The sequence below is a fragment of the Rhinolophus sinicus genome, linkage group LG03 (assembly GCF_036562045.2).
Source record: "Rhinolophus sinicus isolate RSC01 linkage group LG03, ASM3656204v1, whole genome shotgun sequence".
NCBI lineage: Eukaryota > Metazoa > Chordata > Mammalia > Chiroptera > Rhinolophidae > Rhinolophus > Rhinolophus sinicus.
Window position 1 is genome coordinate 132,795,734 of NC_133753.1, and position 15,004 is coordinate 132,810,737.

General features: G+C 31.8%; 1 long non-coding RNA gene across 2 annotated transcripts in view; it reads left to right on the top strand.

Moving 5' to 3' along the window:
* The window catches only part of LOC141570679 (uncharacterized), a 208,712-nt gene that overhangs the window by 6,738 nt on the left and 186,970 nt on the right, over nucleotides 1-15,004 (top strand). For both annotated transcript variants that reach the window (XR_012494979.1, XR_012494980.1), the window contains exon 2: nucleotides 13,182-13,315. This is a non-coding gene — a long non-coding RNA (uncharacterized LOC141570679). The remainder of the gene's footprint in view (nucleotides 1-13,181; nucleotides 13,316-15,004) is intronic.

Here is a 15,004-nt window from a genome sequence, read left to right on the forward strand (position 1 = left end):
GTTGGAGATACCGTACTTGTGTTTTCATTGCAAAAAGAACATATTATATCTGGATAGTAATCATTGCAGTTAAAAATGGTTCATTAATTTGAATGAATATACTTGATACCATGCAAGCGAGAGAAATGATTCCTAAAGAGAAATTGCCTCCATATTATGAAAATCTACTTTATTTTTCAAATAGATATTAAATTCACACAGTTCAAAATTCAAAATGTGCTAAAGGATATTTAATGGAAAACTCTCTTCCATCCCTATTCACCAATATACAGTTCCTTTCTCAAAGACTAATAATTTTTTCAGTTTCTTGTGCATCTTCCAGACATAGTCATATACAAGTAATATAAAACTTTCATTTATATATGCTTTTCTTTTTGTTGTTTTTAAAAATACTTTAGAGATCATTTCACATTATGCCATGATATTTATCATAGTGTTTTATTCAGAACTGATTTATGATTTTTGTTAGCCTTGGGCACTTTTGCATTTTTTGGCCTCTTTCTCCATTAAAAAAAAAAAAGTTATAATTTATGACTATGTTTGTATAAAGATGAGTAAATCCAGGCTAGAATCATTATTATTATTTATTATTATTATATTTGTTTCCTCTAACTTTAAAAGAAATTAAAATTAACGCATTTTCATGTGTCCATAAAAATATTCTAGGACTTAGGCACTATGCGTAGTTTGACTAATTGAAAGATAATTCAGCTCTGGTTTTATTACTACAAAGTTTTCCATAATAATTTTAATCAACTCCCCAGTGATGGCTGTTCAGGCTGTTTACAAACTTCTTGATGTTTTTTAATGGTAAGTGAAATTTGCAAAGCATAAGTTAAACAAAAACATGCAACCAAACGTAATTAATATTTGCATACTCATTTAGAGTAGTACCTCTTTTTAAACTAAAATTGTTATTTTATTTTCCTGCAATTTTAAATCTGGTCATAAACAAAATAGCTACCAAGTGTTAGCTGGGCAGGTAAAGTAGCCCTTGTTAATCTCTCTATCATGATTTTTTTTTTCTTTCTCTACGTATGCCGTTTCCTTCTCCTTTTTTCCTCCTCTTTTTGCTCAGATAAATATTACTATTCTCTGTACACTTCTTCCTTCTTTCCTATTGGTTCTTTAAGCTTGTTCTAAAGGCTTATGTGAACACTTTGGTAGAATTCAAAGATGAAGGAATGGCCAGAATTTACTCCAATATTTTTACTATTTGAAAAGTACCTGCATAGAATTTCCTTAGGCTCAATACATAGATAAATAACCTAACACAAAAATGAATCCACATGATGTGAAATGGCTTATAAACCAAATTATTAAGTTGTCTTGTATCCTAGATTCTCATAAAGCTCATCAAATATATTATGTCTTTATCCTGTTCTTTAGGCCTAACTCTTGACAAAATTATCTCTTAGGTATATATGTTGGCTATCTTAGCCAATTCTCACAGCAGACTTAGCTCGGTATGTCTTCTCTCAGTGACATATTTTCCCAACTACTTTTATGTTTATAGACCAGGGATGAAAACTAAATGAGGCCAGGAGGAGTAGGTAAATGCATATATAATCAAGTGGGGAATGATAGTCCTACCTAAAAGTAGAAGTTGTACTTTTAGTCAGTTTTCATCATATAAGAATAAAACACGTAAGTTGATTTTTTTTTCCAAAATAAACCAGAAATGCATATATTTATGTTAAGTCACTTTCACTTAGCAAATAATAAATAAATAAATATCTAAAAATAACAAACACCATGCAATCAGCACTGCAGACCAAATCAAACACACCTATAAGCTGTAGAACTCATTGATAGGCAATACAAAACTTCTGTGTAAGCTCTATAAAGGCAGGAATTTGTAATTACCTTGGTATTTAACAGGAATACCTACACATGGTTGTTGTTCAATAAATATTGATTAGTTTACAGAATGAAGAAGAAAGTAAAATTTCTAAGTTTGAATAATATTCATAATGTTTCTTTTATTCATGTATCACAACTCTGAAAAATAAAAAGATAGACATAATGCAAATTCTTCAGGTTAATCAACTTATATTATTTGAAAGAAAACATTAACACTACATAGAGTTCCATATGTTTATAGAATCTTAGAACTATAATGGACCGTAGAAATAAATGTAATCTCTTCAATTTTGTAGAAGAGAAAAGGAATGTCTAGAAAGATTGTATAATTTTTTCTAGTGGACAAAAGCTACTGAAAAGCTTTAAATCTGAGTTTTAAAATTGGGCCCTGTTTCCTTACACAGTATTTTCTAAGCTGTCAGTAGTACTATACCTCAGCAAATAATTGGATAGTAAAGATTTACTCCCTCACGTCCATAAGGGGTTTAGATTTTTTTTTTAAATTGAAACTTCTTTCAGGGAGAAGAAAACTATAAAAATTAAATGAACTTTATATTTTAAAAGGAGATCATGTAACTATTCAATATATTCAACCAACTTTGATTTTATGAATATGATACTATTTGAGATCATTTAAGCCATAATGAAATCTGTAACTGGGATATGAAAACCACTTTTGGCAAGGTTACTTAGCGGCATTGAAAGATTCTTCCTGTTTTATCAAGTAAACCCATTTTTTAAGTTGAAAATTATGTAACATATGCATAATGTTCATCTCAAAGGATGAGAAAGGATATCAAAGAATGGCAAGAATTATAGGACAAATACATAAATTTGCTTTTTTTAAAAAAAATAAGAATTTGTCTTTGAAAGTTCAGCATCTAATATATTTGCTATATAAAATTTCTTCTGAAATCCTAATGAGATTCAGACTCCCGAGCTCATTATCATCCCCGACCATCAGCACTGACAGGCCAAGAAGGGGAATCTAGGTAGGTTTTCAAAGAAGTAGTTTCCTCCCACAAACACTATTGCAAACTCCTAATTTTGATTTTGTAGAAAGGGTACAGTAAAATAAAATTATTATGCCAGCTAACCTGTAACCTCAGGAATGTTCCAGAATGTGTACAAATCTTCTGGGTGAGCTCTAAAGGTGAGATAGAGAGGAAATTATCATATACCTAAAATTTTAAATGGAGCCAGGTGATCCATCCACACACCTTGGTACATCAAAGAAATAAACACAAGCCACAAGCTCATGATAAAGTTCAGATATTTACCCAGCGTCACTTTCCTGCTTATGGAATCTGCCTCTTGCTTAATCACTCACTTCCTGGCATGCTTCTTGGTTTTGTTTTACTTATATTATTGAAGACACTTACCCTACAGTTGGCTGCATCTTGGCCTAGCACACTTCAACCTCAAGAAGAGGCGCTAAAAATTAGAACTATTAATTAAAATTTTAATATATCTTATTGAATCTGTGAGAAAGCATCACTAAATTAGGTAAAGGGAGTTAAGGGAAGTAGAAACTGGAAATTCAAGTATTTGTTATATGCACTGTTTTTATGTTTTGCTAACAAACATCTTTGTTCAACATGAATCACTGGAGGATACGAATAATTAAAGCAGTTCTAAAAACATACACTGAACATCCTGTGGAAACTACATAGTCCCTCACAACAGTAGCACAAAAGATGAAACACCAATTCTGTACTTTAAAGGCTTCCTTACTAATCTGAAGTCAAGACAAATACAGCAGAGAGAAAAGGAAGGAAAACAAGTATCCAAAAATGATGTCAATCATAAGAAATTGCTTTAATTATTATTTTGCTTGTCACTAAGGGAAAAATACTTTCCATTCCAAGAATGTATCAATCAAAGCTTGTTGATGAGAACTGTTAAAAAATGGATTTTATGCTGTAGTGTGATTCATTCATTCATCTTTATATCAAACCTATATGAGTGCTGCCTAGACATCTCCAGCACCCCTATTTGGGAACTGCTTCACACTCTGTTTCCCATGGCCATTGAGTAGTCTGACCCCACTTTCTGGCCACACCTGACAGCTAATGGGGCACGTGACCCAAAGTGAACCACTCAGAACCCATTACAATGAAATTAGAACTGGAACTAAGATTCGACTCATACCTGGGAATGTTTATTGAATGGTTAAACATGTAAAATCTCAGCCATGTTTTCTGCCACGTGGGCTAGGGTGTAGGCAAAGCTTATATGAATATTGAATTTAAAAAAATGACTTGATACAGAAACGAAAATGAGGAGTGGATTGTGACTCTAGATTTGTTTTCTTTTGCTCATTTTTGACATGGTTTTTGACAACAAACAGCATTCTAGTTTCCAATTCTGGAATTTTTCAAAGTCTGGCTACTTTCATACCATTATGTTTTATGATATTGTGCTCTTATTTTTTTCCCTTTAGTTTTCTTGTATTGATTTGCTATCCTTTACTTGCTTCTAAAACTATCCCAATTATCTCTGAAGATAAGCTATTGTGTTAGACATTAATATTTTAAATGAGATATAGTCCCAACTTTTACGCACTCACAGTCAGATGAAGGAGCTACTGTAATAACATATATTCAGTAAAATTAAAATTATAATGAATTTCTAGAAAATAATTAGGGGATGCTATAAGAATACAGATGGAGTTATGCTGTTGTGCAACATTGGGTTAAAGGCTTGCAAATACTAAGTTAATTTCCTTTCAGTAAATGCTTTCTAAAAATCTTGTTATTCATATGACCAAATAACACAGAAAACTATCCCATGTAATGTAATCTGCACTAGCTAATTTCAACAACATTACTGAATTATATTGGACTGAAATCATCACATCTAACTTCTCTGCCAGTCTTTGTAAAGAAAAACAGTAAATGATAACAATGTATGGGCTTACATATGATACAGGTAGAAAATCACCAAGCTGCAATAAAAATGAAAATAAAAATAATAAATAAGTTACTGTGGGGATACATGATCTTAATTTTATTTGGTTAAATCTAAATCCCATATAGTATAGTCTATTATAGATTCTCTTTAAAACAATTCCCCCAAACAGGTACAACAAGAATGCCTAATTGTGTAGAACATTTCTGTATTATATATTGACAAGTCAGAATATTCTTATATCATTTTATACATAATTAATGCCCTCACAGAGTACTTCTAACAAAATGGAACAGTGTTACTTGAGTGAGATTTTAATAGTTCTAAACTCAGCTCTTAAGAGTTTTAAATTGAAAGTAAATTGTTGAAATTATATTCATTCAAGAATGCCTATGAGAGTAAATGCATCTTCAGGGTTAGGGTTTCAAAATATTTGAATCTGAGACAACGAAGATCTCTCTCTTTTTTTTTTTTTTTTAAGCTGAATGGTTTGAAAAAAATCTTTGTACAACATAATGACGAAAAGTCTTTCCCTGTAATAATAGTATATTATTGAAAAAGTGGTAGTGAGGGAAGAAACATTTAGGTTTGGGAAATTTAACTCATTCTGGAAAAGAATCTTGCAGATTTTGCAGGGTTATGCTTTGGAGTAACAGATTTTGAGTGTCTGCAAACAACAGATTCTTGCCATATTCAAATTAAAGCAAGATTAAACGTTCATCTGACATCATTAGAATGTGGTCTTTTGTTAAAGATAAAGGTGTATCTCTAATGGATGAATTAGGAGAAATTTCAAATTAGATTTTAGATCACTCTGTAATGAAATCAAAATGCCTATGAAGGGAATTGTTCATCAGAAAAGGATACAAGAAATGTTGAAAATATAACTGCTTTCAACTTGTAAATGTTCATTTAAAAACTGAGTTATTAAAGGGCAAAGCAGATATATCTGTTAAGAAATATACATAGTTTGTGCTGGTTTTCTACTTCTCTGATGAGCCAAACTATCATTTTTTATACTAATATAGAGCAGACATTGGGACAATGACCTTTGGGGTTCAAAAGTGTGATAACAGCCAGTGAACCCCAAGCCACTCCCATTTCCCCATTATATATTGTGAGTCTTTTGTACTCGGGAACTGCCATTCTCCCATCTTCATCCCCCACCCACTATGTTCAGGTAAAGAAATAATTTGATTTTATTAATAGAAGTAACATCGTTGAAAGCTGGGAGGAGACACTAAAGAGTTAAATTTTTAGTGGCCAATGTGAATGAATTACAGGTTTTATATCTAGATCCTCCTCTCACCTCAATATTCATTGGGTCAATCCTGATGCAGTCTTTCGTTTGACTGCCTCTTCCTCTCTTAGAATCAAATTTAAAAGATTTTTCCTCTAGCATATCTTCCCTAATTAGTGTAGTCAATTTATGTCTTTTGTTCAACTTTTATCAATTTAACTTGGCAAATTTGCAGATATGAGCATACACTATCCGTGCCATATGTAATGTACTTTTGTCATCCACACTTCTTCCAAAAATTCATTATGCAATCTATAAAGTCAAATGCACTATTGAAATTTCTATCATTGAGATGGCTCGACAGAAAAGCATGGATTTGGTGAAAGTTTCCCATTAGGATAAATAAAACTTTTTTTTATTTTATTTATTTATTTATTTTTTCCCAAATAGGGAATCTTGTTAACTTCCTGTGGTGAGGGGAAAGGTGGGGAAAACTTGAATACCTAAGAGCAACTACCTTTGAACTCCAGAAACGTATTTCAGGAAAATATTTAATTGAATATAAAGGACAGATTTTTAATTAAAAAAACAAGAATGAATTGCATTAAGAATTTTATGCTCTGAAATCAGCATGGTGTAGGAAGATAGGAATCTCTCCATTCAACTGAACTCTGTTTCTGTTCGCCTCTCATTGTGGAAAGCTTTTCTAAGATGACTCTTTTTCTAATGTTTAAATGTATGTGTTTGTTAACCAGTAGTGCCCCTAAATGCAAAGCAAATATTTAATCTGTTGTAATATGGTGTACATACCAAGTAATATAATATTGACTTGCTTTACAAACACAAAACAAAATATTATGTTACGAGCATTTTAAGGGGTTTTCAGGAGTAATTTCAAATATTAAACAGATTTTCCACTTAGAGACTGAGTTCAGAATCTAATCCTCCTGTAAAATGCAAATCCACTGCACCCCTTAAATGATAGGAGTCTATGATTTTCTATTTTTGTGCTATTTTTGTCAGTGTTAGGTGTCAGGGTTCAGTGACATTTCTAAAATAAATTGCAAGGCATTTCAAAAAAATCTATATTCTTAAATATTTTAAATAATGTGGAATAAGAAACAAAATAGATCATTAACTTTTCCTTTTATTTTTCATAATTTGGTTTACATCTATCTATCTATCCATCTATCTATCTATCTACCTATCTATCTATATTTTACATTTCTCAATCATCTCTGGTAGTTTATGCTACCATATATTTCTTCTATATATATTTCTAAATTTAATGTAATAAAATGTTGTTCCATTATAATTTTTAATCATATTGTTATCTGCCATTATATTCATATTATATTCATATTGACAATGTTATTTTTTTATATCTGTTATTATTTTTCTTTATCAGGCTTACTAGAAGTTTGTCTAGTTTGTTGGTCATTTCAAAATTCCAGCTTTTAGTCTTATTAGTCATGCTAACTTTTTTTAATGTAGCAAGAACACTTAACATGAGATTTCTTATCTTAAAATTTAAATGTACAATGCATTCTTACTGATTATAAGTACAATATTGTACAACAGATCTCTAGAATATATATTCATTTTACTTAACTGAAAATTTATAACTGTCAGTTAATCACTCCTTGTTTCCTACTCCCTCAGTGTTTGGTAACCATCATTCTAGTCTTTGATTTTATTAATTTGACTATTTTCGATAACTTGTATAAGTAGAATCATGCAATATTTATCTTTCTGTATCTGGCTTATTTCATTTAGTATAATGTTCTCAAGGTCCATCTATATCGTCGCATATTGCAGACATTTCTTTTTAAAGACTCAGTAGTATTGCATTGCATGTATATACCACATTTTCTTTATCCATTCATCTCTGTGCATGAGTGTTTCGGTTGTTTCTACATTTTAGCTATTGTGAATAGTGCTGCAGTGAACATGGGAGTACTAATATCTCCTTCAGATCCTGATTTCTTTTAGATATATACCCAGAAGTGGAGTTGTTAGATCACATTGTAGTTCATTTAAAAATTTATAAATAATGTCCTACAGTTTTTCATAGTGGTTGCACCATTTCGCATTACCACCAATAAATAGTGCACAAGGGTTCTAATTTTTCCACATTCTAACCACCACTTGTCTTTTTTTAATAACCATTCTGACAGATGTAAGATGGTATCCCATTGTGATTTTGATTTTCATTTCCCTGATGATTACTGACGATGAGCACTTTTTTCAGATACCTGTTGGTTATTTGTATATTTTCTTTGGCGAAATGTCTATTCAACTCTTTAGCCCATTTTTAAGTCAGGTTATTAGTTTTTGTTTGTTTTGTTTTGTTTTTGTTATTAATTTATAGGACTTATATATTTTCGAAATAAGCTCATTATACGATTTGCAAATATTTTCTCCTACTCTATCAGTGCCTTTCATTCTATTGTTTCCTTTGCAGTTTTTAAGTTTTATGTAATCAAAGTCCCAAAACCATTTTTTTGCAAAATTAGGAAAACAAGAAATAAATTCTGCAATTCATATGGAATCACAAAAGACCATGATTAGCTAGCCAAATTTATCCTAAGAAAGAACAAAGCTAGAGGCATCATACTTTCTTATTTTAAAATATATCGTCAAGCTACAGTAATCTAAACAGTATGGTTTGGCATAAAGACAGACATATAGATCAGTGGAACAGAATAGAGTCTAGAAATAAATCCACTCATATATGTTCACTCGATCATTGACAAGGGCGATAAGAACACCCAAGGAGAAAAGTGGTCTCTTCAACAAATGATATTGGGAAACATGGATATTTACCTGTAAGAGAATAAAATTGGGCCCTTCTATGATATACGAAAGTCATCTCAAAATGGATTAAATACTTAAGTATAGAACCTGAAGCTATAAAATTCCTAAAAGAAAATACAGGGGAAAAGCTTCAGGACATTGGTCTTGGCAATGATTTCATGGATATGACATCAAAAGATAGGCAACAAAAATAAAAATAAACAAGTGGGACTACATGTAACTTTTTTGAGGGTATTTTCTTTTAAAATCCAGTTTACTAGCTTCCACCTAAATTAATTTGATGTTTTATTGCTTTTTGCTTACCTTCTTAAGTTAAATGCATAATTTATTCTCTATATCTTATCTTTCTAATTAAAGGAATTAAGGTATACATTGTTTACTGCATACAGTAGTATTTCATCAGTATTAATTTTCACTAGTCTATTTTTATTTTTTTTTTTATTTTAGAAAACAATAAAGGATTGATCTTTTAAATTTTGTTTTGCATTAATTTTTAAAATATTTTTTGTTGCATTGAAATTAGAGAATGTTGATTTTTATCATTGCTATTTGGAAATTTTATTGAGATTATTTTTGTGGAAAAGACAACTGATTTTATAAATAATCTTTTTTAAATTTAAAAAAATATATATTTAAAGTATAGTATAAAATTATAGGAATATTGAGAATATTCAAATCCCTTGTATCATTTCTTTGTCTCCTTTGCCTGTTAAATTCTAAAGTAAATAAATTTTTGCCTTCTAATATGAATCTGTTTTCGAAGGGAGGGAGGGTAACAAACAATTTTTGTTTCTAATACTCTTGCTTTATTTATTTTGCTGCTACATTAAAGGGACATGTATTTATAAATGCTAATAGTGTGACAGCTTTTTCCATTATAAAAGATTTATATTTTCCCATTAATGCAAAATAAGACTTTTTTCTTGAGTACTGTGTCATCTAATATAAAATTACAATCTTACAATATATTTGTTTGCCTTTATCTGTTATATTTTTGCTTATGTATTACTTGCTCATTTTTAGGTTTTACTAGTATAAACTACATATAACTGGATTTACTTTCCTTTTTTCTTTAATAATATCTGTAAGTTTTTAAACCTTAATTTACATGTATTGTAATAGACTTTTGTTTGCTTTATTTATCCTAGTTGATGTTACATTTCATATTTGTTAGGCTTTGTCATGCATTCTTTTCTTGTATTTTATGAATTTTGCTAAAATAAAACTTTTATTCATTGCATTTTTCCCTTTTATTATTTGAATGTTTTTCTGTCAAATTTGTATTTTCCTTGTGTTGTCCTTAATTTTTAGAAAATATTTATTGCTATAGATTTTGAGAAGTGGTATACTTATCTGATCTCCTATCCTGTGTATGTAATGTTTTATTTCTAAAATTTTTTAAAGATCTATTTCATGTTATAAGTGTTCTGAAATGTTACTGTGTAATACTGTGGTGGGATTTTGCATATGTCATTGTCACACTGTAATTTATAAGAAAGATTGTTATTGTGATTATTCTCATTTTTATGTTCTTCCCAGGATCTCAAAACTACATATATGAATTTTGAAACTTACTCTGTTTATCCCACCATAGCTACAAAACAACAATTTCAGTCTGAACTTTTATGTGCAAGAAGCTTTAGATGATGGGGCCCCTAGGGAAAAAAGAGGAGTTGTGAAAATAAATGCCTAACTCTTGCCGTGAAACCTGTCAGTTTATTTTGGGAGATAGACATATGACTGACCTATTCAAATCCAAATATATCAGTGACAAATAGAGAGGAACTGGATTTCTAGTCAGGGATGAAGAATAAGAACAGAAGGCAGAGCATGAGACAAAGAATAAGGGAAGGTGTGAAAGTCAGTGGCATGTTCACACACCAAACAACGATGGGGTGACTCTACAGCCAGAAAGGCATGAGGCTTAGTGACAAGGGATACAACTAGAAATAAAAATGGATGTGTCAGTGAGAGGATTGAGAGTATGGACTTTATCCTGTGTGCAATTAAAATTGAGAGTTTATTCAAGGGAATGATATGAAAAGGCTTAAGTTTAAGAATGATAATTCAGGTAGTAAGTAGAAATTGAGATAGGAAATCTGTGAATATGAGTTACAGTAGAGAAAATGGAAGCAAGGAATTTAAAAAACATATTTGGAATCCATTTATCAAAACTCAAACAAGCTGAATGTGAGTTTATTGGAGATGGAATGGTCAGAGCTATCTCTTGGATTTGAAATGTGAGTGATGGGTAGATGCTGAAGTCATTAAGTGAGCTTTAAACAAGGTGGAAAAGTGGGTTTTATTGTATGTAAATTTTGTTTTGGAAGCAGTAGAATTTAGCAATCAATTCAAATCCCTGTACTTGCCCTTACTGTTTTTTGTTTTTTTTTTGGCATTGTGCATGTTGCTTAATCATTCTGATTCTTAGTCTTGTTCATGGTAAAATACATAGACTAATTACTCTCAAGGGGTTATTATGGAGATTAAAACAGATAATGTATGTGACATGTGCTACTATTTCTATCATAATATTATTACTATTATTATTATTATTACTAGTTCTGTCCCTAATATACTTGAGATTTCTATTTGAGAACTGTACAGATGTTCAGAGTTTGGGAGGTAAATTAAAATAAGCTTTGCATTCAGGGGAAAGTTTAGTACTGGAGAAATAATTTTGTATAGTTGATATCATGGAAGGAACTGTAGAAAGACTGTAGCAGAAAGAAAGATGTTGTTCTGTTGACCAGAGAACAGATGAAAACTAATGCTAAACCAGCCAGATAAATAACAGTGTGTGACAAGAAGGAAAATCAAAATAGTACTACCAGTTAAACTAAAAGGAGTAAGTATCCAAGAAGATAGCTACCACAAATAAATCAAAGCAGGTGAAAAATGAAAAGTCTATTTGACAATCCAGAGGTCAATTTCAGGTAGTTTCACTGGAGTAGTACAGGAAAAAAAATTATACAATGCAATGGATTTAAGACTCACTAAGAGGCATAAAAGTGAAAAAAGTTGTTGTAGATTACTCTCAAGAGTCTATGTCAAAAGAAGATAAAGAAGTAGAAGCTGAAATACATTGATAATTTTGTCCAGTTTCTGATTGGAAAGGACTGACCATGTTTGAAGGCCAAGGTGAGGGTATTAGTCAAGAGGAAGGCTAGGAATTCAAGGAGAGTAGTAAAGGTGCAGTAAAATGACTGAGGAGAATGGGAAAGGAAATCAATAAGAAAGTGTTGACTTATCTCATCCATATAAATGATCATGTAGTATTATGCTCAAGCAGAGAAAGAAAAAGGTCTGGGTCTGTATCAAAATAAGAATACGAATAGAGTCTCCACATACAGTACTGCACCTTGTATTTCCTCCAATTCCTGCTAGTGGGTTCTGTTGTAAGATACATTTATCATTTCTGGGACCCTGAAAAGCATGACAAAAACCATAGGATACCTTTTCATTTGTAGATTTTTTTATTTTTTAAACTTCCCTCTTATCACTTCTTAGGCCTCATCCATCCTGTATCTGACTTTCCATGTTTCCAAAACATGCACATTTCACAAAGGGATGTATTTTCATGTTCTGCTTCAGTCACATAGTCTGTAGAATATGTTATATTACCAATGCAGTCTTTGGGGGCGGGGGGAAATGAAAAGTCAGTAACTCTTGTAGGTCACAGAAACAGGTTAGGAAACACTGGATGTAATACACAGTGTTCTATCACTCATTACTGACAAGTGGGCTAAGTAGCAATTACTGTCCTTGAGAAAGTTGGGCTTGTGAAATTCAGCATCTAAGAAAAAAATAAACAAAAATCAGTGTTTTTTTTGTTTTGTTTTGTGGTTGTTTTTTTTTTGGTTTGCCTAGTCAGTGACCAAATAGTTGCCATATAGGATTGATTTTATTTTTGCAGTTCTATTACAAAGTGGAATAAAAATCCCAGTAAAATAACACAGATATTAAATACATAAATGTTTGTGGAAACATCTCCTTAATTCTAGATAAGCAAAAATATCTTGTCATATAGTATTAGGAGCGATCTAAACTGATTGTAATTTTGGACATTTTTATTATGATGTTGTCCTGACTGGTCCCTACATTTCTTAATGTTATTGACAGAGTTCATTTGGAGTGTGTAAAACTGCATTTACCAATATGGAGCTAAGATGATGTAAAAAGTTTTGATTCAGTAGTCATAGTATATTTGGTCAATAGCCAGCAATTGTCATTCTAGGGGACAGCACTTCTACTAACCTAATTCAGATTGAATAAAGAACAGCATGTAAATCATCAGCCTAGTGTGTAGGCTGGCCTTGGGGCTAACTCAATTTAATGTTCTGTCTTGAAGCACATAGAAAACTTCTCAGGAAAACATCAAAGAGGAATCCGTAAGTCCTTGAAGAGCTCAACTATTTCATGGATCCCAGGAGGATAAATGGAAATTTTGACAAGAATGGAGAATATGGCATCTCAGAGGTATAGGTACGATTGCTCTGCTACTCTCTTCAGCTCCTCTTGTTAAGAAAACTAACTCAACTTCTGATTAACAATAGGTTTTTCTGCTGAATTGATTGCTTTAACTGGAGAACACAGAAAAGCAGTGGAATTCAAGATTTTAAGGGGATATTCAGTGTATCACTTCACTGTTTAAATACACTATTACTGTATGTCTCCCAATGATGAAACAAAATCAGGAGGGTATACAGTACCTCTAAAATGGAAGGGCAAGGGTCATCTTTTCTACTTATGGAGCTTTGGGGGGAGGGTAAGAAAAGAGTGGGATTTTATCTTCCCCAACTACCCAAATAACTGTATTAACCCAAATCTTTGGATTCCAAGTAAAGAACTACGTGGTAACCAGCCTTAAGGATGGCCCCTAATGCTTCCCAGCATCTACACCTTGTTGTGATTTGTACTAGTTCGCTTATATAGTGAATCAAATATGGCAGACGGGATGGTATATCACTTCTGAGCTTAGTTTTTAAGAGATTATAGCTTCCAACTTGCTCTCTGTCAAAAATTAATTTTATGAACATACTGATAGAGTGGAACCACGTCCTTTCAGTAACCATGATCCTTTGCATCCAGGAGATTTAAAGGGAAAAAATTCTATTTCGGTTCTCAGAATATCAGTGATTTGATATAATTTGTGGTGTCTAAAATACATGGCAGGCACTAAGGTTAGGGCCAATCTCTATGAAAACTGCATAGGTTTACATCGTGTAATTATGCATATTTATTGTCCTTTCTCCAAGTAATTTTGGCTTCTTGCACTAGTCTATATAAGTTGAAGACTATTAGTACTGGATTTTTAGAGAGTTAAAATGAGGAAATATATGTAAAGTACTTCAAACAGTGCCTGGAATTTTGTAATTACTATATACATGCCACTTCCTATATTATGTCTCTGTCACCATCCTGAAAAATAGGGATACTATTAAGGAGATCTCAACCTGTCATTTTTATCCTCACCTCGAATCCAGTTTATGGCCCAGAATGTACCCTCCTGTATTCTTACCATGATCTTGTTTCCTGAGATATTCTGCTGAACACCCCGATTTGGGGTCCATCCCTTTGCCAGGATCAATTTATTGGGTAATATTCAAGTTTAAATATAGCCTACTTATTAGCCAAGAGATCATTTCAAAGCATTTTGACATAAAAAGGAAATGTCAGTAATTGTTGGTCCTTTAATGAGAAAAAGAAATACTACTTGATTTAAGAGCTATAGTGTCAATTAACCTAAGAGAGTAATAGAGAAGAAACATTAGCGAACTAGGTTTCAATGCATACTCTGCCATGTAAGCAAGAAGCCTGGGCTATAGAGTTTGCAGGGTCTCCAGAACAAGGGATGGGTGGGGAATGGATCTGAGAGCCAACAGGGAAAGGAGCGGCAAAATCAGCAGTTTTGAATTGATTAAATATGGTATTTCTCTATCGCTATTCTTATCTCTATAATGAATCATATAATGCAGGCCCTTTTATAACCCAGTGTTTATATTTATGTATATGTATACCTTGTATGTATATGTCTGCCATTGCAGCTGTATTTGTCTTTTTTTGGTTGCATTGGCTGCTGCATTGTTTAGATAATATTTACTAAATAGACTCATAAAAATGTTTGCATTTCTATGTAGCTCTATAAATATTTATTCATTTTTTCTTTTCTTT